The 22,097-nt window shown below is 46.6% G+C and overlaps 1 protein-coding gene and 1 long non-coding RNA gene across 13 annotated transcripts in view; one reads left to right on the forward strand and one right to left on the reverse strand.

Moving 5' to 3' along the window:
• Positions 1 to 22,097, reverse strand: part of MTCL1 (microtubule crosslinking factor 1) — a 131,935-nt gene that overhangs the window by 66,701 nt on the left and 43,137 nt on the right. The window lies entirely within an intron of this gene.
• On the forward strand, positions 1,445 to 6,100 carry LOC123381092. The gene is made up of 3 exons (XR_006587600.1): positions 1,445 to 1,569; positions 4,560 to 4,904; positions 5,712 to 6,100. It is a non-coding gene; the product is annotated as an uncharacterized LOC123381092 (long non-coding RNA).

The following is a 22,097-nucleotide window of genomic DNA, read 5'->3' on the forward strand; positions in this document are numbered from 1 at the left end:
CAGGGCTTTGGTCACACGTCTCTCTACTCCACCATTTCACCCTGACTCTCCTTGTAGAGATTTTATGTCTTCCTTTTATCGCCTGGAGTACTCGCACCTGAGAGATCTCAGAGCTGAGTGTGCAATTTCAATTGGTTTTAAAAAGCTTTCATAGTTTGGCTTTTTTTTTTTTAATTTTTTTTTCAACTTTTTTTTATTTATTTTTGGGACAGAGAGAGACAGAGCATGAACGGGGGAGGGGCAGAGAGAGAGGGAGACACAGAATTGGAAACAGGCTCCAGGCTCCGAGCCACCAGCCCAGAGCCTGACGCGGGGCTCGAACTCACGGACCGCGAGATCGTGACCTGGCTGAAGTCGGACGCTTAACCGACTGCGCCACCCAGGCGCCCCATAGTTTGGCTTTAAGAGAAACTTCGAGGGGTGCCTGGGTAGCTCAGTCGGTTAAGCGACGGACTTTGGCTCAGGTCATGATCTCACAGCTTGTGGGTTTGAGCCTCTCATCGGGTTCTGTGCTGGCAGCTCAGAGCCTGGAGCCTGCTTCGGATTCTGTGTCTCCCTCTCTCTCTGCCCCTCCCCTGCTTGGGCTCTCTCTCTCTCAAAAATAAATAAACATTAAAACATTTTAAAAGAATAAGAGAAATTTTGAAAATTCGCATAAGACTTTTGTGTTCCAAAATTGGTCCACACCTTCGTGAATTTTCAGTTTTCCAGCAAGCATGTGAAAACACATACGTTATGTGTGTAAAAGGAAAGGTGAGTTAAGCATGGGCATTCATGGACAAATCTAGGTGCATCACTCATAGACTGTGACCCTATACTCGTTTCTTGAGCTCTTGGTACCTCAACTTCCCTATTTAAAAGCGGTAGTAATATTAATACCTATTTTATATAAAGGTTTCTCGTAAGGACTACGTGAAACAACATGCTTAATAAGTGACAACCGTGAAAAACAAACATTAGCTAAACCCCTATGATTCTTTTCTTGACCAATATTTTCAATGGCTAATCATCTTTTTTTTTTCCCCCAGAGTAGAGAGTAAAAAGCCATTATTACTCACTCCAGCTTTCTTCTGTCTGCAGGAGCAAGCCAATGTTCGCAAAACTGTCTTTTTCACTTTACATGAGAAATGTGCTTGAAGTGTGAACTTTTTCAACTGTGTGCTTTCTGTATATTCTTTTTTTGCATGTGTAATGGAAATTGGATATCTCAGAACTTTAAATTCTATCACAGGTCACATAAAATCTGTTGTGAAATATCTTGCTATTGTCCGTTACCAAGGCACAGAGGAAATTTTAACTGAAAAAGAAATTCTCTCTGGGGGCGCCTGGGTGGCTCAGGTGGTTCAGCATCCAACTCTTGATTTAGGCTCGGGTGATGATCCCAGGGGTGTGGGATCGAGCCCCATGTCAGGCTCCGTGCTGAAGTGAGTATGGTGCCTGCTTAAGATTCTCTCTCTCTCTAAAGTAGAAGAGGGAGGAGGAGAAGAAGAAGAAGAAGACGAAGAAGAAGACGAAGGGAAGAAATTCTCTCTCCCATGGAGTGGACGTTACTTCTATCATTTCAGGGAGGTGAGTAGGTCAGATTTTCCACAATGCACTTACGCACGCCAAGAGACACTGGCAAAGGTACACAGGATGAGTCGAACCACGAGGAGAAAAATGAGGACACCTGCTCTCCCTCACCGTCAGATCCTATCAGAGACTCCGTCTCAAAGGGAGGCCTCCTTTTTGTTGACTGACAAGGTTTTTCACTGACATATTAACACAAAGTGAATAATAAGGTTGAGGGAGATCAGCTGAGCTGAGGGACAAGTGACAGCACGAAGCAGGGGACAGGGAAGTAAAGAGAAAAAGGATTATGAAAGCTCTACCACACGACAGCTTCTGTCTTTGGTTTCAGACGGAAACCGAGAAGCACCTAGAGTGTGAAATAAAATGTTCTGGAAAGACCTCCTTGTTGGCCATGGCATCAGCCAGATAGATGCGCAAATACAGAAATCTCATCCGGATATAAACAGACATCCAGTTGGGAAAAAATGAGAAAAGAGAGATTATGCACTTTCCAGGCCCTTAGGGCAGGTCGGACCCCCGTGTCCTGCTCTGGCCCCATGTGGGAGTCCTGCTGGCCTGCCGCCTGTCTGTGCTGCGAGGGGCCCTCCCCCTGGTGTGGTTCTTTTCTTGGACGCTGTCTCCCTCCTTCTTATTTCTAACCCCCCGATAATGTCTGGGTTTCGGTTCTCTGTTTTCTTCCACAAAACTGAAAACGGACACAAGGCCTGGTCACAAGATCTCCTTCACTCTGGGCAGATATTGTACATGTTGTTAAAAATTGGGACGTTTTGAATAGGCCTAATTGTGAACTCACATTCTAGGGCAGAGATGTTCTTCGTGCAGTTAGCAGGTTATTTCAGGCTACATAGAATGTAGAAGGCCCTAGCTACAAAAAAATAATTAAGAATAACACTGATAAGGAGGAGAAGGTATACACGGAGACTGAATTCGAAGGGAGCACAGGAGCGGTGACAGCGGTGACAGGCGGGCGTAGACACAGCCTATAAAGCCCCGCGGTGGGACAGGCTTTCCGTGCACATTCCCGCTTAACCTCCTGTGTCATCTGTTTTATGCACGGTCATCTCCACTTTTCACCTGTCTTGAGAGCCTCAGACCTTGTGTCTGTTACTCACGCATAAGTGGTGATACCAAGTGGTATTCTTCTCCCATACCCTGTACCCCGTCTGCTGATACCTTCTCATTCCTCCATCTCGGCTGCCAGTATTGCTCTAGTCTTCGTCCCTGCGGGGGGTTCGGGCAGCCCCCTTATCTGTCAAGAACAGAAGCCGCGCATTTTCATCCACCCCTCTTCTCTCCTTACCCCACAACTGTAACATCCCATCCATTGCACATAATCTCTGATATTTGTCCTTCTCTCCTGCAGCTAAGAGAAGACTAGATCACCTTGGCCATTCTGTAGGCAGTCTCCTTGGTGGTGATGCCCCCCTCTTAAGCCATGCTCAACTAGTTAGAAATGTTTTCTTGGGCTGGGGGGGGGGGGCACGGCAGTATTTCCATCTTGTTTACACTTGTGCATTTGCCAGGTGGCTGCCTCGGGGGAGGGGACCACATGCTTTGTGTCTGCAGCCGCCACAGGCACGAGGGCAGATCTAACTACCAACATTACACAACACAGCACCAGAGATGCTGTTCAGGCAGCAAATGGGCGTCATTCACTGATGTGGCCTTACCCTTTCTCTTTGAACATCTCAGCCTACAGACAGGTACCTTTTAAAAACACTAATTATCACGGATGCAAACGGATATTTGCACAGTAATGTTTACTGCATCATTATTCCCAACGGCCAAGAGGTGCAAACAATCCAGGAGCTGAATGGATAAACAAAATATGCTATGATTCCACCATGGAATATTAATCAGCCACAAAAAGGAAGGACATTTGTGTGATACGTGGATGAGTCTTGGAAACAGGGTCGGTGAAATAAGCCAGATGAAAGAAAAAGGAAAAATACTGCGTGATTCCACTTATATGGGATCCCTAGATTATAGGCAAATTCGTAGACAGAAAGCAGAATAAAGGTTACCAGGGGCTCGGTGAGGAGGGAATGAGGAGTTACGGCTTACTGGATGCAGAGTTTCCGTTTGGGATGATGGAAAGTTCTGGAAATAATGGTGACAGTTGTATAACATTGTGAATGTCTCTAATGGCACAATTATACACTTAATAAGAATAAAAATGGTAAATTTTACATTATGTATATTTCAGCACAGTAAACATATATGTATCTGTACCTAAAATGGTCTAAGAGCCATTAACAAAGCACTCCAAATAAACCTCTATGGATTGTTATAGCTTATACTTCGGATGTCACTATAAGATCCCATGATTTATCTCACTTTCCATGTGTACAATACTATAGATTCTCCCTCTCCTTTTATGGCCAAGAAGCTAAGATTCACTAGTACTGTTTTTAATCTGTAAAATACACATTCAGATGGATTCAGACTGTTTATAAATGTTTTGAAGGCAGCTTTTAAACAGTGACCAAAGCTTGGGGCGCCTGGGTGGCGCAGTCGGTTAAGCGTCCAACTTCAGCCAGGTCACGATCTCGCAGTCCGTGAGTTCGAGCCCCGCGTTGGGCTCTGGGCTGATGGCTCGGAGCCTGGAGCCTGTTTCCGATTCTGTGTCTCCCTCTCTCTCTGCCCCTCCCCCATTCATGCTCTGTCTCTCTCTGTCCCAAAAAGAAATAAACGTTAAAAAAAAAATTTTTTTTAAACAGTGACCAAAGCTTTAGCAAGTTGTTTTCTCAAGAGGCCTTGCTTTTTTTTTTTTTTTTTTAGCAATGGCACATTTAAAAACTTTATTATATCACCAAAGGTAGTTTTTCCTCTATTGGCATTTTAAGTCCATACGTTTCAACCAACTATTACATGCATGTTCACTTCATAAGAAATACAGGACTTAATTTCTCTGCAATCACAACTTATTTGTGGGGGGAAAAAAATCTAAAATTTACCAGAATATTTGGATTTTTTTTTTTTCATAGAGATAGAAAATCTTAAAACTTGTTGGAAGCGATGCAGGAGTACCTTCCACAATACTTTATGTCTGTTTTCTGCATATACACTCAGAAAAACATTGCTTCTTGTGGAAACGTGGGAGGAAAAAGGAACGGAAGGAGACAGCCGTTGGAAAGACTGGAGGTAAGACCGAGGGATGAGACCAGGGAAAAGGGCAAGCATTATGTTCTGTTCCTAGATAAGAGTTCTAGCTGAACAGTTTCCTCATCAGCCCCTGTGTCAACTGAGAGGTCAGGACCCTGACACTTGCTTTCTGGTGGGTCAGCAGGACGACAAAACACCCCACAAAGGATTGCCAACCACCGCGTCAGGTAGGTTAGCAGACATGCTGCTTGATTCTGTATCTAACAACTTGTTCCAAGATAGCCAAACACCTTATATTCGAGATCTGTCCTCCTCACAACACCTCAGTGGGGTCGGTGGTCTTATGTGCATTTTGTAGGTGAGGGAGAGAAAGTAATTCACCTGCCCCCACAGGTGGGACTTGAACCCAGTCTCTCCACAGAGCTGAGCTGCCTCTCTGCTGAGGGGGCTCGGGAGGGGAGGGGTCGGAGCCCCTGGCAGGCAGCTCCCCTCCCTGCTGACTGTGCTCACATTCCAGGTGGACTTGTGAGGTTGGCCCACGTCCCAGAAGAGAATGTGACAAAAAATAGTGCTGTGCCTGTGATAGTTTGGGGGCCCCAAAGGGGGCGAGGTGGGGGCTAAGCACCCCTTGCCCCACCAGAGTCACTTCATGTTTATCTGTCCTTCATCATGGGAGCCGAGCTGGCCTCTGAGGACTCAGGGCCCCTACAAGCTCAAGCCCTTCAGGGCCCCCTACAGAAGCTGGAACCCCAAAGACCTTCCTGTCAATCGGGACACCCACAGCTCCCCACTGTGTCTCCCATTGCGCCCTCCTCATGCCAGGGCACCCCGTAAGACCCAGCTCCAGGGTTCTCTGGGTTACTGGTGGGCACAGAAAACCTATTAGAATAACAGTTTCTCATTTATGGACACTACTCTCCTCTAGAAATTTATGCCAGTTACCAGCTTCTCTAAACACCCTGGGTTTGAGAGGACAGCGTTCTTTTAAGGATCTCACCTCGGTGTTCTGCTTTTTAAACCTCCTGCCTTTCCAGGAAACCGCTTCCACATTGTGACAGATGAGAACCTCTCAACCCCCCCCCCCCCCCGATCAGAAGGGTCGCAGAGGGTCCTGGGGGTGGGGGAAGCGGTCTCATATGCACTAAGGGCACAGAAAGAACCCATCCTCCTGTGCGTTCTTGGCTGCATGGAAGAAATCATAAGCGACTCGTGAACCTCACGGAGTGTGTGTTCCAGCAATCCGTGGGGTCAACAGTATTCTTTCAGCATTCCTCCTCTGTGCCACCAGAGACCAGAGAGGGCCTGTGGATGGGGACAAGTACCGAGCTCCAGGAAGAATCCCGAAAACATCACAATTTTTTTTCTGCCTGGAGGAGAAGCAGCATTGTCTTTTAGCCCTTTTACCACACAGATGAGCTTTACAGAGCGGGCGCTCAGCAGCCTGTCAGGAGGAGTTTAAAAGCACTCGATGTAATATGTGTGTGTGATCTACTTAAGTCTTTCCACTCAAAGGCAATTCTCCTCCCAGACGGATCACAAATGCAGAAATTACAAAACAGTAACAGCGCCCCTTAATACACTCTCCAGACCTCTTGACCTTTTATTCTTCTGTTCCTCCGTTATTACTATCCTGCACTGGTATTCTGCAGGAGGCATTTCAACTGTATTTCGCTGCCTGCAGTAAGTGGAGAAAAAGAGGAATCTACGATGTTGGTATATTCAGCCCTCTTCATCTCCGTTTCGAAAACCCCGCATCTGGTCCCCCGGGCTATCAGCACAATCTGCAATAATTGTTTTGTCTCTTTGCGTCACTTAAGATTGTCTACCTGTTATGTGATCACAAACACCTAATAACCAAGAATGTACAATTCATGCAGGTCCCTGGCTCCCGAGAGATGAAAGCGTGCCCAGTACAAAACAGGCATCAACAATTTGCAGAAAAACTTCCACTGCGCAAAGTAACCCAATCGTAGCTCAAGTAAGACGAGACTTCTACAGATTTAGCAAGTCTTAGGAGTTTAACTAGCATCTTAAGGCAGAGTGCCAAGCTCATCACAGATGAGATTAATCAACCTGAAAAACGTATCCACTGTCTTTAGCCCAAATCGTACAGATGAAGAAAAACCCAGGTGATGGGCACCACTGTAATCTACAGAAAAAAGAAAACGTCATGTGAAATTATCTTCACCTAGAAAATGTGAAGTGAGCCATGGTTAGGTAACTGGGAAAATCTCTCTGGTGTTTTCTGGCATCACTCTTGAGGGAAGGCTTAGCAGAGTGGGTGCCACCATGCAAATTATGAGTCACCACTGAAAAGACTTCCTTTTACCTTTCTTGGATGAAAAGCTGACGAACCAGTCTTTACACCCTTGTTTAGCCAATTCCATAGTTATAAAACCAGTTCAAAAAAGAACATCTCTATCAAACGAACAGGTGCATTTTATTAATAACACTAAAACCATAAAAGTAGAAAATGACAGTATTTAATACAACAAAAACACATTCCTTTTAAAGAACTATGGCACTTTATCAGACTGCCTGTATTAGAAGACAGTATTCCACTGAGCTATTGTGATATATAAGAAGTCTATATTTGATCTTCATTGGCATTTGGTCTTTCTTGGAATTTCCTAAATGATTAGAGCAATAAAGATGGTCTTGACATTCATAATAAACCCCTGTCAACCTGAGTTGGTGTTAATGAGGTGACTTTTGGAAAGCTCCTAGATCACCTAAGGATGGGGGCCGATCACTAGAAGAACCACCTAGATAATCGGAGAACTTTCGGTCCCATCCCCAGCCCTCCAGGAAGGAGAGAGGGCTGGAGACGGCCAGTGATGGAATCAACCATGCCTACATAATGAAGCCTCTGTAAAAACCCAAAAGGATGGGGTTTGGAAGGCTTCCACGTGGGTGAACATGCGGACAGAGCATGGATGCTCCTCGTCCCCCCATGTACCTCGCCATTCATAAAGTATGTGTGATCTAGTAAGTAAGAGATTTCCCTGAGTTCTGTGAGCCGCTCTGGCAAACTAATCACACCCAAGGAGGTCGTCAGTGGAAGCTCTGCTCTATTGAGGGATGGTCACAAGCACAGGTGGCAACTTTGACTTGCAACTGGCGTCTAAAGGGGGCAGAGGGCAGTCTCGTGGGACCGTAGGACCGGATGTGTTCTCCAGGTAGACAGTCGGAGCTGAGTCAGTTGCTTGGTGGTATGGGAAAAAAAAACCCACATGTCCGAACTGGTATCAGAATCAGAGCCTCACAAACCGCTTCAAAAATGCCAACAACCTCTTTTTACTCGATGTGTATCTCCAAACATACCTCTGTGTTCTGCAATGTTTCCTGGGTTGGAACCTGAAGGCCTAACTGTTTCCCGTCACAAGCCCTCGGGACTTCCAAGATCCTCCATGGGCAGTACCGCACTTCACCTGTTCCCAGGTGTCCCTGTTCCCTGGCCTTCTCTAGGTTTGTTACTGACCTGTATTTCCTGTGAATCACTTGCTACAAAGTCTACTGGGGGTTTTACTGGTCACTGGGACACACATCTTTACTCTTATGGTGCCCGTTGGCTATTGGGGCATCCTCAGGGAGAGAGTCCCAGGGACATGAAAGGTTTCCAGGGACATAAAACTTTCCCTGTAGAAGGGAAAACTTCAAACAGTAAATAAGTGGAGTTAACCATTATGGGTGATCATGAGGTTCTAGACTCCCGGAAGTTTGGAGTCTAGTAGGAGAGCACGGAGAGGGCCCACAGGCCTCAGGAGTGGGAAAGCTAGCATTTCTAATTCGCAGTTACTCTTTTAGAAAACATATCGTACTTGTCCTGCCTTCTTAAATGAAACTTACAGAATACAGGCCAACCTTGTCCTCCTATCTGGGGCTCCGTTACCAACTTTTGTGGGGACCCCGCCGTGGGTTCTCTGGCTGACTATACCCTAAGGCCAACACCATCCCCTCAATTATTAGGGCGTCAGTGGAGCCTTTCATTCACCCCGCTCCGGCCTGTCCCTGCGGGTGTCAAATCAGCTGGGGGCTGGGGTACTGACCTCGGCCATTACAAGCAGTGGGAAATCCAGCTAATATCAGGACGAAGGGCTCCAAGAGGAGAGCTTGCCCACTAAATGTATCCCTTGGCATTCCAACAGCTCCTTTGGGGCTTCAGGGCCTTTCCTTTTCTTTCTTTTTTTTTTTTTTTTAAAGCACTCTGGGATTTGTGACCATGTTCCAGATGTGTAAAGCTGACAGCATCTGAATTTCAGATAAAGAAATTCTCATCATTCACAGTTTATCTTTTCTCCCTCTCCTGTTGTCTCTGAATGTTTCTTTTCTCCAAAAAGTTTGCCTGTGTCCTTCTGTATTGCTGACACTCTACAGAATGAGAACCTCAATCCCTTGCCGTTGATATATACAATTCTTTTTCATGGCAAGTTACAGCTGAAATCTCAGTGTTCCCGAATGGAACTGTGACAAGGGCCAGAAGTCACCAAACTGCCTTACGACCTCCCGAAAGCCTGGTGACCCTACAAAAGGGACCACAGCACTCAGGTGCTAAAGCCTGAGCATCCCACCCCCCGGGACAGAGCTGTCTGCTCTCGCTCCTTGCCTGCTCATTTCTAATTGTGAATACAAGTCTAACAGAACAGATGAAAAGAGTCATATTTGTGTGAGGTTTTATGAGTTGCTGTATGACCTCTACCTCAAGCCCTGTTCCACGCACAACTCCCTGTGAGCGCACTTTCTGTGGACTTTAGAGGACTGTCTTCTCTGCAGAAGTGGTAGTGTGTCTTTCAAAGGTGTCTTAGGCATTAAAAATAGTCATGACCCATCACAAAATAGGTCAGGTCATCCTGGGGGCCCCAGAGAGATGTCCTGGAATTCTAAGCAGCCATGTTGGCGTCGGGAGGATTTTCTGGGACAGAGCTGGTCCCAGGAAGAGTGAGGAGAAGGGCAGGACGTGCCCATCAAACGTCCTTGGTGGAAACGAAGCCTTGCTCAGCTGCAACGCTTCCATCAAGGGTAACCATCGCACGCGCTGCAAACATCAGGGCTGCAGAAATTTCTTGGCCACCACCCACCGCTTCCTAAATTTGAGCTTGATAAGCAAGGTAATCAAGGACTGTAGACCAGTTTTTCTGGCCCATGTGATACTTTTCATCTCAAATAAATCCTGGTTTACAAAACAACAATAAAAACCAAAGCCCCAGGAGCACTTGCAATCCTGGGTTGGGGTCAGAAGGGTCAGAGGCCTGAGCCCTGGCGCTTGTTGTGTGACGTCAGGCAAGTCCCTTGGCATTCCCGAGCCACGCCCTCCCGCAGGTAGACCAGTTGGCTTTAAGACAGCACGAAGGTGAGTGGGGAGTGGCCTATGGCACGGGAGCATCTAGTGTTGCTCAAATGTGCTGTATCCCTCTCCAGCAACCTCCACATAAAGCTACCTAGGGCCTCTAAAGTAATGTTTTCAGTGACTTTCAAGTGAAGTGCTTCCCCCCCCAGTAGGAGCAAACGGTGAACTGGTTACTCAAAGCCAAGGGAGGGAGATTTTTTTGATACTGTCATGTGGAAAGGACCAAAGAGCTGGGGCAGAATTAGGGAGAGTTGGGTTTTTATTTTTCACATGAGCTCCCCCTGCAAGCTTTTTTCTTCCCACCAAAAAAGCCCGAAAAACGAAACCCCGTTTCCATAAATACTCCTACGCTTGGCACATCAGAGGGACGGAAGCAGAGAGAAATGAAGAAAAAGAGAGCATGGAAGATACAGAGACCCGGCGGGGAGGGGGAGGCAATATCCAGTAGCGGGCATCTTGCAGAACTACACGCACCTGTGTTATAGCAGTTGGCAAGGGTAGCGGCTGCGGCTACAGGAATACATACCAAGGAAGGAATATGTAACCATTCTCGATTAAAAATGTTACAAAATGATTTGGTTTACTTTTCCCTCTGACATCATTGGTATTTTATTATTGAGCACTTGATAGATTTACTTCGATTGTTCCAGGTAAGCCTGTCTCATTATTCTAGTAGGTTACGAAGCCAAGGGCAAGGCCTGAGTCATCTACTGCCTCATATTCCCAACAGCACCTGGTGGAATGCTACACACTCAGGAGACATTTTATAGGTGACTGTTTAAAAATAAGACAGAAAGGAAGTGGGGGAGACTTTTTTTTTTCAAATAGTTGCTTCTCATGGTCTGTAGGAAAAGCAATAGAATTTTCAGGTTTGAAAGAAGAATTCCTATATATTTTAAGTTTTAAAAATACATAGGCAAATTAAAGGCTGTGAAATGGTTCTTTCTTAAACAGATGCAGATTTTATTTATTTATTTATTTTTTTAATTTTTTTTTCAACGTTTATTTATTTTTGGGACAGAGAGAGACAGAGCATGAACGAGGGAGGGGCAGAGAGAGAGGGAGACACAGAATCGGAAACAGGCTCCAGGCTCTGAGCCACCAGCCCAGAGCCTGACGCGGGGCTCGAACTCCCGGACCGCGAGATCATGACCTGGCTGAAGTCGGACGCTTAACCGACTGCGCCACCCAGGCGCCCCCAGATGCAGATTTTAAAACTCCTCTCAGATTTCACCTATAACAAACATTGTGATGTTTAGGTGTTTATATCATTAGGAGACCGTCTCCACGGGTCTCTCACATTTCCACACGTCTTGCTGGATGTACCAAGGACGCAAGGCTTGGACCAGTCCTTACCTGGACCGTTTCCCAGGACTGTGCTTGCAGGAAGCAACCTCGAAGGATGAAGTTGCATCTTTCTCTGCAACAAAGAGGTGTGCTTACCGCTGCTATGAAAGTGCCCCCTGCACCCCACGCAGTGTTCCCCAGCTGCAACACAAGCCCACTGTGTGCACAGCATCTATCTGGGCCCTCTGGGTCCTGCCCCTTGCACTTGAGGGCAAGGGGGGGCCGGGGCGCTGATGCTGCCTGATGCAGCCTGACTAAGAAAGTCCTCTCTGACACAGGAGTCTCGTGTCTTCCATCAGTATCCCTGGAACAGGAACAGGCCAGCTTAGCTACTTGTAACTTTGGTAAAAGCAAAATGCAGATCTGTCAGTATCTTATTTCAAATAATGTTGGAGTGTCTCCAGTTGACTTTACAGTTGAATAAAGGAAAACTGGGTTAGAAGGCCACATGTTTATAACGATGGAATTTAGCATCTGATACATATACAGATATTTAGTATGTGATACATATACACATAGGTATTTTTTTTAATGTTTACTTATTTTTGAGAAAGAGAGAGAGAGAGAGAGAGAGAGAGAGCGTGAGTGGGGGGAGAGCATAAAGAGAGGGAGACACACAATCCGAGGCAGGCTCCAGGCTCTGAGCTGTTAGCACAGGGCCCGACACCGGGCTCGAACCCACGGACTGTGAGATCATGACCCGAGCTGAAGTCAGGTGCTAAACGGACTGCGCCACCCAGGCGCCCCTAGTATCCGATATTTTTTAAAGTGATTTTAACATTTTGTAGAAACTGTCCAGCCTACCTTGGGTTCTGCTACATCCGGTTCTGCGTGTGCACAGAAACTCCTGTCTGGGACATGCACATCTACCCAGCGAGGCATCCTTGCCTGACCAGGTGCATCTGGCTTATCTGACTCGACTTTCATCTCTTCTTGAGCCCCCCCCCCCCCGCCCCCACGGCAATGCTGAAGGCAAATGGTTTTGTAGCCTAGGAGTCAACAGTAAAAACTGAAGTGCAACCAGCCTCTGCCTCTGGCCTGGGACCACCCTTCCTCCCCGTAGCAGTAGGTCAGGATGGCCATGTTGGGTATGGCGATGCTACATACCTTTGGCTTCTTGCCATCTGTGTTCTCAGACCTCCCACATCCTGGTCGTCTATGGCCCAGCTTATCCCTCACTCACGGTTTACTGAGCACTGCACGAAGCCCAGCGCCTCCTCACCTCCTCCCTCTAGCGTCAGGGGCTATGTGCTTCCTCAAATAGCCTACATGCCCAGCAAGAGGGTGCCTGCACCCCAGCAGCACTTTCACAACACTTGATCGGTGAGTGGATCAACTTGTCATCCTTTCTACATCTCTCCATTGGCGACACTGTTCTTCAATATGCCGTTGGGTTTAAAAAGTGGGAAAGCAGCAAGTAAGATTTTGAAACAGCCCCAGAAACTCAGAAGTGCACTGTGTGTGTGACATAAAAACGACAGCACATCTGAGACTGGAAACAGCCCCACTCTTTGCTCAATTTGCTATTCTGGGTGGTTTCCTCGGAGACAGAGAGCCAGATCTGAAAATTTCCTCCGAATCAAAGGTGGGAAAATAAGTACCAGTTGCTAAAGTAAGCCGTAAAACTTAAAAACTGATTCTCTATTTCAAAGCTATCAACTATCAGCTCGCTTTCAGTTATTATGTAACTAGAACATGAAAGCTTAAATGTTAGAAAAGTTTAACCAACTCTACAAAGCTACCATTCAGTACCTCTCATACGCAAGTGATCTTTATGAAGCCATGATATTTACACATCTTGCTCAGAATCAAAGTACAGACAGTCCCCGACTTATGATGGCTTGACTTAACGACTTTTCAACTTTATGATGGTGAGAAAGCGCTATGCCTTTGGTAGGAACTGTACTTTGAATTTACAATGTGTGCCTTTTCCTGGGCTAGCGATGTGGGATGATCCTCTCCTGTGTGCTGGGCGGTGGCAGTAACACAGTGCCTGGTCAGCCACGCGGTCATGAGAGTGAATGACCAGCACGTAGCCATTGTTGGTCACTTCCAGCATAGTATTCAATCAATTACATGGCATGCTCAATACTTGTTATAAAATTGGCTTTGTGTTAGATGATTTTGCCCAATGGTAGACTCGTATAAGTGTCCTGAGTGCATACAAGGTGGGCTGGGCTACATTGTGACATTTAGTAGGTTGGGTGTATTAAATGCATTCGCAATTTATGATATTTTCACCTTATGATGGGTTTATTAGGACATAGCACATCGTACGTGTAGAAAATACTGGAGGATGTTTAATTTTATCTCGCTCTCCAACCCAACCCTGACCTCGGCGTCTTTTCCCAAAGCAGCCCCCTCCTCTCTGTCGACAAGATGTCCCAGAGATTCAAAGCACTGGAATCCTCTCAAGCTCTCCCCTTCCCTTCCTTTTGGTCTTACAGGTTCATTCACAAGCCTCCTGTGAAGATACCTCCACTTTTATCATTCCTCCTCATCTTCAGCTTCACCACCCTCACAGCCAATTGACCCAGGCCAATGAAGCGATTTTCCAAAGAGAATCCCACTGATTCCGTCTGTCCCAACTCAAAGCATTTCTAATCTAATACAGTCTCAACATGACAACGACCAAAAAAAAAAAAAAAAAAAAAAAAAGGATATTTTTCATTGTGACGTCTCCCTCTTCTAAAAAAGCTGACGGCTCTCTTGAGCCAGCAGCCAACCTCATTTGTGCTGCGCCTCCCCCGTATCTCACCCCAACACCTACCCCAGCCTGCTGTGGATCTATGGGATTCAGAACAATGAGAAACTTTGTCCTTGACTGCTTAGGGGCATGTAGCAAAACCCCCAAGAACAAAAAGCAATTGTTTTTTTACTGTTCATTTATCGGAAGGAAGCATCAAAAACAGCATCGCGGTGAGAAAACATGATACAAAATTTAAGCTACCTCACTACAAACCAACATCAACATATTTTGGAAGGACTGGCATGGCCAACTTTTGAGACAGCCCAGAACAGCAGCAACAGCATTACCAGTATCCCCAGAAGCACAGATAAAATATCACGTGACACTCTTGGGTGGCCACTGAAAGAGGCATGTTTAACGTCTCTGCACACAAAACTCAAAACAGAGAAGCAAGCACCCCTCTGGAGCCTCCTTTTGACAAAACACACACAAGCTACGGCCAAACATGTCAAAAATTCCTTACAAACATTCAAGTCCAAGTGCAGAGTCAGCAGCAGCTTGAGCCTTACAACCTTTCTGTTGCACAAATATTCTCTTCTCCAGAGAATCCAGACACACACAACCCATGAACTGAGAAACATGCACTTGGAGCATCAAAACGCTCAATCACACGTCCACACCCACTTGACCTGCTCTGGGTCTGGTGCATGGAGCATCCGCATAGCCAGCCCTCCCAGAGCCCGGAGGGAAGGCGTGGGGACCCTCAGGGCAGACCTGGCCAAGGGGCCCGCTGTGCAGTGATGTGGCACCCCCGTCTCCCCCCCCCCACAGTTGTTTCCCACGACTTTCTCCCACTCCATGTCTCATATGTCAACATACAAAGAGAAGGTTGCAGGCCTCAACCCCAGCAAAGCCACAGGTGACTACCTTGTGGCTCCCCAAAATAAGTGAAGTTTTACAGGCAAGTCGCTTCACTGTAATGAAGATAAAGTACTTTAATTAGCCAAGAACCTCTCAAGTCAGACGGGTAATCTGATTATAGCTGCAATGCATTCCGAAGGCATGTTAATAATCTCTTACCGACTCCTCCCACGCCTAGAAAAAAATGTTCTCAAACCTTTCGCAGAGCAGTGTCCTCTGGATTCATTCATTTGGGGTCCAAGTTCGTAACCCCATGGAAGAGCTGGTGGCACCGTAGAGCTCCCCCCTGTCCTCCATGTGATTAGAGGACAGACACTCCCTTCCTCACCCAGCCGGCCAGCCGGAAGATGAGTACATGCGGCCCCTGGCACTGGGTGCCCAGCCCCTCGCCAGGGCCACAAAGAGTGGCAGGTGGGACCCCGCCTGGGAGGAGGGCATGCTCCAGGTCTGGGCTCGCTCCAGGCCGGTCTGGCTTTGGCAGTCAGATGCACAGCCAAACAGCTGACAACGGCTTTAATATTCCCTATAGATTACCAGAAACAGATTCAAAATATATTTTTGTGTCAGCAAATCTTTACTTCAAACATCAGAACAGGCTGAAGAGGTAGGGACCATTGTCTCTATTTTATAGCTGCCAACGCTGAATTTCAAACAGTCAAGCAACCTGCCCAAGTCACATAGTTATGAAGTGACGGAGGAGGATCCGATGTCTGAATGGCGCTCGACTCGGGCTCCCCAGCACCACATGCTGAGTTCTAGCAGAAGACATCGTTCCCATGGGTATTTAGCAGGTGGCAAAAGCCTTTACTGGCTCACAGACCTGTCTCCATGGCACCTGCCTTGGCCCAGGCTGCTCTGCCCATTTAGATCACTGCAAACAGCGTCCGGACCACCCTCTCTCTTCCTGTGTCGCTCTGCTGCCAGTTATCTTCCAAAGATATGGTTCTGATAGTATCATGCCCCTGAGGAAGCCCTCCTGTGGCGCCCCACTGCCTTCAGAATAACACCCTACACTCTGAGCCCAGACAATAGATTCATGTGGTCTGTCCTTGGCCAGCTTGTCCTGTCCAGTCTCACCTCTGGCCACTCTGTATGCCACACCCCTTTGTGGTCTCACGTGGTCTGACTCTCCACTTCTCCTTCCAGTGCTTCCTTACTGTGATGGGACTTAATTACTGGTAGGGGCTGCAGCCTGGACCACTGCATTTGGCACATCAGCTATTTGTGCTACGGCACATCAGCTATCTTCTCAAGGCTCTTCAATGCCTTTATGAAATAGGTTTGGAGATGCTGCACGGGAGAGAATGTCCCAGAAATGGAAAACGCTGCTGGATGATCAAAAGCTCCACCTTTTGCTGCTGCCAAATAAATAAGGTAAGTGGCCAAATATCTCAGAAGGTCATCTGAGGCAAGTCCAGGGTCGCCATTTATAACAGGACTAAAAGTAGAGATGAAGCATGACATTGTGAGGGTGGCATCACATGCTACTGGGGCTAACAGAGGACACTTTGCTTGTCCTTGCGCGTGAGAAAGTGCTTTGAAAGAACTAAACAGCCCCTGAGAAGGAGCTATGATCACCTACGACGTCTGGCCGTAAGATGCAAGGATCTATGTCGATCCCAGTTTACGAACCATTTGGCTTCCCTCGTCACCAAAAGTCTTGCACTGAGTACAGTGATTCCATCCTAAAGACAGAAGTGACTGACCCTGACCTGATGTAAAAAGAATAAAATTCTGGAGGTTCCTGGGGGGCTCAGTCAGTTAAGCGTCCGACTCTTGGTTTCAGCTCAGGTCGTGATCTCATGGTTCAGGGAATCAAGCCCCACATCGGGCTCCATGCTGACAGTGTGGAGCCTGCTTGGGATTCTCTGTCGCCCTCTCCCTGTGCCCACCCCCTGCTCGTGCTCTCTCTCAAAATAAATTAAAAAAAAATTTTTTTTTTAATCTGAAGAATCTATACCAGTATATCAGTAAACTTCCCTAGTTCTAACAGAAATGTTATATATATTATATATTTTTATATATCTTATATGTTTATCAAAACACATGTATGAAAGGCATAGATCTCATGTGTTAGCATCTGAAAATGTGAACTAGCTCTATCGTTCTGTAGCTCTGAATTTTTATTCATCCTCAGTTATAAAATAAGTTTCCATCAGCGATTTTCGTCTTCTTTCTCTTGCTTATGTTTGGTTTCATCAAGCTTGTTAAGATTTTTGTTTAATATTTTCTCCATTTGGGGGTTTAGCTTATTCATTATACGTATTGTACCCAAGTCATAAAATATGTCACTAACTGTCAATAAAAAGCAACCGGAAACCATGGGGAATCTTAAGGGACTTGAGTAGAAATGTTTATAGTTCCAAAAAAATTATGTTCTATCAACTTACTGTGTCTGAGCCAACAGCTAATCTGCTGGTGATGCCAAGAAGGTCCTGCGCTCTCGGCTGGGAGGAAGAGGAGCTGTGACCTGCCTGCTTGGGGGTGCCATGCCAAGGGACCTCACCCTCCACAGGTCCTCACCCTCGACTGGCTGGTCTCGGCCGCTCTGCTTTCATTTGCATGCAGCTAGGAATTCATGCATGCGTGCACAGCAAATACTCATTAGAGTTTCACTATGTGTTAAATAACACCCAGTGTGATAGAGGCAAAAACGAATAAGACAGCACCTGCCTTCAAGGAGCTTAGGGTCCAGCAGAGATGTTGAGACCAATGCCCAAAGAAGAACAAAACAGGGCAGAATGTGATGAGTGCTCACATTCTGAGAGCACTCGCTTCCGGCTGGGATCCAGGAGCCTCCTCTGGTAGGGACTGGAGGGGAGAAGGCCCCACAGAGGTAGCCAAATACACAAGCTGCAGTCCTGGAGGAGACGCGTGCAGGGGGTGTGTGACACACGTGATGGAGTGTGGTCACAAGGGCTCTTGGGAAGAGGGTGGGAGACAAAGGTGGAAAAATCTTGGGCCAAGGGGGCCTAATGCCAGGCTAAGAAGTTTACTTCACTTGCCAGAAAGCAAGTCCTCAGTGACTTGGGAGCTTGCAGGTGACTACTGTGGGAACCGTTTAGGAAGACCTTTGTGCAGCTTTGTGCAGAACTCAGTGGAGGGGCGGGAGGAAGGCAGGGCCCATCACGGGACAATTTAACAGTTTGGGAGTGAGGCTCAGACAATGGAGCAAAAGGGGCAGAACCAGGGACGCTGGGGTTCTGAGGGTTTTGCTTTGGGGTACCACCGGCACGATACGGAAGTGAGGAAGGGGGGCTGGCATGTGGATGATGTCCAACTGGCTCTCCCGGCAACCTGAGGGAGGCCCCTCTCTCTCTCAGCAGAACCTTGGGAGAGGAACATGAGGGAGAGGCGGTGAGGAGCAGAGGCCCAGGACAGTGCTGCTCTCTCCAGGAGCAATTTATGGAAAAAATACAACAAAATGAATTATTAAAAAAAAAAGAAAACAAAATGCAAGCCCTGTGGTTCCGTGCCTAGATGTCACGGCAGTGTGGAATTCCTACAAGGATTTCTAAGGGCTTGCTCTCAATTTCTGTGCCTGTTCCAGTGTTGTGAATTGAACGGTGTCTCCCAAGAAGATATGTTGAAGCCCTAATCCCTACTGCCGGTGAGTGTGCCCTTATTTAGAAATAGGGTCTTTATAGGTACCATCAAGCTAAGTTGTATTCGTCTGGAATAGGGTGGGCCTTAGTACAACACTGCTGTCCTCGTCAGAAGAGAAGAGACAGAGACAGACGCACAGAGGGAAGGGGCCCTGGTAACGTCAGAGGCAGAGATTGCGATGTGGTAGCCGTAAGCCCAGAAATGCCCAGGAACACGAGAAGTGAAGAGGGAGACAGGGAATGGATTCTCCTCTAGAGCCTGAAGAGAGAGTATGGTCCTGCCAACACCTTGACGTAACACTTCTAGACTCCAGGTCTGTGAGAGAATCCATTTCTGGTTTTGAAGCTGTCCAATTTATGGCGCTTGGTGATGGCAGCCCAGGGAAACCTGGAAGTACCTGGGTGGACTGGCCAGAACCGGAGACCTGCTGGGGAAGGTCTGGGGCTCTGGACCTCGTCACTCCAGAAGGCTGGCCGTCCTCCCAGACTCCCACTGGAAAGAGCCAGGCCATTATGGATGCTCGGGAACAATGGGCTTCGTGATTGCAAATGTGGCCCGAGTCACAAGGCCCAGTGTTAGTGGAAAGAAAGAAACAAGCAAGTCCACATCCCAAAGCTAAATCTTAAACAGCCTCCCCTGTTCATTCAGCTTTTGTCTCCTTTCTCTGAAAGCAGAAAAATATCCTTGTTTGCATTTACAGTAAGTCTCATTAGGACAGACTTTTCCCATGGGAAGCCCAAAGAAGTCAGCTCAATTAAAAAAAAAATCCCATTGAAGGTACACTGCATTCTCAGGTCTTTATTCATTACTATTGGATACAATGAGATAATTATCTGTGTACTCATCCCACGTCAATAACCTGCACGTATCACTTCAGGGGCTCTGGGTTTGGCCACAGGGAAGATTCCACTCTTCGGCGAGTGAGCAAGTGCAGGGAACCTTCCCACTGGGTCTGCAGATCCCTAAGGTGTGGACACCTTGAGAAAAAGCTTCTTTCATGAGAAGGAAAACCAACGAATTTATTCCCAACCTTATTTTCCCTCCAATCAGGACAAGGAATCATGTGGGAAGGCACCTGCTTTAACATGTCCAGGTTTTTCTGGATTGAAATTGCGTGTGATCCCCCTTCCCACCCCTCACCCCCGAATAACAACTCCGTGTATATATCCAAGGCAGTCCACACATGTCACCTCCAGTCCTCACCATAACCTGGCTAGGTAGGCGTGAATGACCCCAATTAGAGAAGAAAATGTCAACCTCCCAGAAAAACATCATCTCCACTGGGGACATGGGGAGGAAGAGGTCAAGAAAACACCTGCCAATGCGTGAAATAGATAAAAGGGAGAGTAGACCGATCATGAGGAGTACTGAGTAACGTGTAGAACTGCTGAATCACTATATTGTACATTCGGAACTAATACAATACCCTATGTTAATTATACCTCAATTTAAAAGAAAAAAACACCTGTCAGGTGGGAAAACCAATGCTGTGACCCCCTAAGTTCCACACAGTGTGTTGTTCCATTACTTGTGACACACTTGCTGACCGACCCCCTGTCTTTACTTCTTCAGAACACAGACACGTAGAAGTATTTAATACAAGATAGTGCTGCCAGATCTGATCCTGAGAGGGCTACCGGTTTCCTCCAGACAGAACTCTTCTGACTAACAGGGCCATAGGGGACACTAGTCTTTTGCAACCTGTAAATGTGTGAAATGCTCCCCCCACCATGGCAGCGGTTCTCAGGGAGGAGCAGAAAAGTCCGAGTCTGCTGAACTGTTTGTTCACAAGCATCCACACGCACCCACACCTGTTCAGGATTCATTGATCAGAATGGGAATGTGTGCAGTTGGCTAAACTCCCTGATGATTCTGGGACACGTCCCACTCTAAGTTGAGACTGACTACCCTAAGAAACAACCCAACAAAAGATGCTGGAACAACGTGTTACCCATGAGGGGTAAGGGGAGGCGGGGGGGGGGGGGGTGTGGGGAGGATGAAAAAGGCTCCCTCATTCACACCCTACCGTACAAGATAAATCCCATTTGGGTCAAGAGCTTAATTGCGAATGTTGGCAAGCCTATAAAGTCATACGAAAATATGTTCATGACCATGACCTACCCGGTACCATGAACAAAAAGACTGATAAGTTTAGCCACATTAAAATGTAAATGTCTGTTCAAGAGACATTAACTACACGATGTGGTGAGCATTGCATAATGTATAGAATTGTTGAATTGACATGTTGTATGCCTGAAATGAATATAATGTTGTATGGTAGCTATATATACTTCAATTAAAAAAAAGATGAAAAAAAAAATTGAAAAAGATGCACCACAAACCAGAAGAAGACATCTTGCAGCGTCTGCAAACTAAAGCCCCAAGAATTTATCACCTCATTCAGAAGACTGGCAAAAATTTTAAGTCTGACCATAAAAGAGTTGGCACGGATATAGAACAAACAAAATTCTCGTAAGCTGCTAGTTACACATAAGTTGTTACAATCACTTTGCTAAACCATTTGGCATAACCTGGTAAAACTCAACTCATGCAGAGGACCTGAACAGACATTTGTCCCAAGAAGAGATGCAAATGGCCAATAGGCACATGGAAAGATGCTCAACATCACCCGCCACTAGGGAAATGCAAGTCAAAACCACAAGGAGACACCTCTTCACACCCGTTAGGATGGACGCTATACAAAAATTACACAATAACAAGTGTTGGTAAGGACGCCTAGAAATTGGAACTCTTGTGCATTGCTGATGGGTAAAATGGTGCAGCCACTGTGGAGAAAAGAACAGTAGATCCTCAAAACATTAAAAACAGAATTGCCATGTGATCCAGAAATCCACAGAAGTGAAAGTGGGCCTTGAATTGACACCTGTATACCCATGGTCACAGCATTATTCACAACAGCCAAGAAGTCGAAACAATCCGAGTGTCTGATGGATGAATGGATAAACGGAATGTAACATATACATACAGTGGGATGTTTTTCAGCCTTAACAAGAAATAAAATTCTGATACATGATAGAACATGGATGAACCTTGAGGACATCATGCTAAGTGAAATAAGCCAGGTAGGAAAGGACAAATTCCGTATGATCCCACACGTATGAGAGACCTAGAGTAGTCAAATTCATAAAGACAGACAGAAGAATGGTGGTTACCAGGGGCTGGGGGGAGGAAAAATGGGGAGTCGCCGTTTGACGGACACAGAGTTTCAGTTTCGCAAGATTAAAAATGTTTTGAAGATGGATGGTGGTGATGGCTGTGCAATGTGAGTGAATTTAATGCCACTGAACTGTGCACCTAAAAACAGTTTCAGTGATAAATTTTGTGTATATGTTACCAAAAGTTTTAAAAATGAAAAAACCGGGGCGCCTGGGTGGCGCAGTCGGTTAAGCGTCCGACTTCAGCCAGGTCACGATCTCGCGGTCAGTGAGTTCGAGCCCCGCGTCAGGCTCTGGGCTGATGGCTCGGAGCCTGGAGCCTGTTTCCGATTCT

This window comes from Felis catus, chromosome D3, assembly GCF_018350175.1.
Source record: "Felis catus isolate Fca126 chromosome D3, F.catus_Fca126_mat1.0, whole genome shotgun sequence".
Taxonomy (NCBI): domain Eukaryota; kingdom Metazoa; phylum Chordata; class Mammalia; order Carnivora; family Felidae; genus Felis; species Felis catus.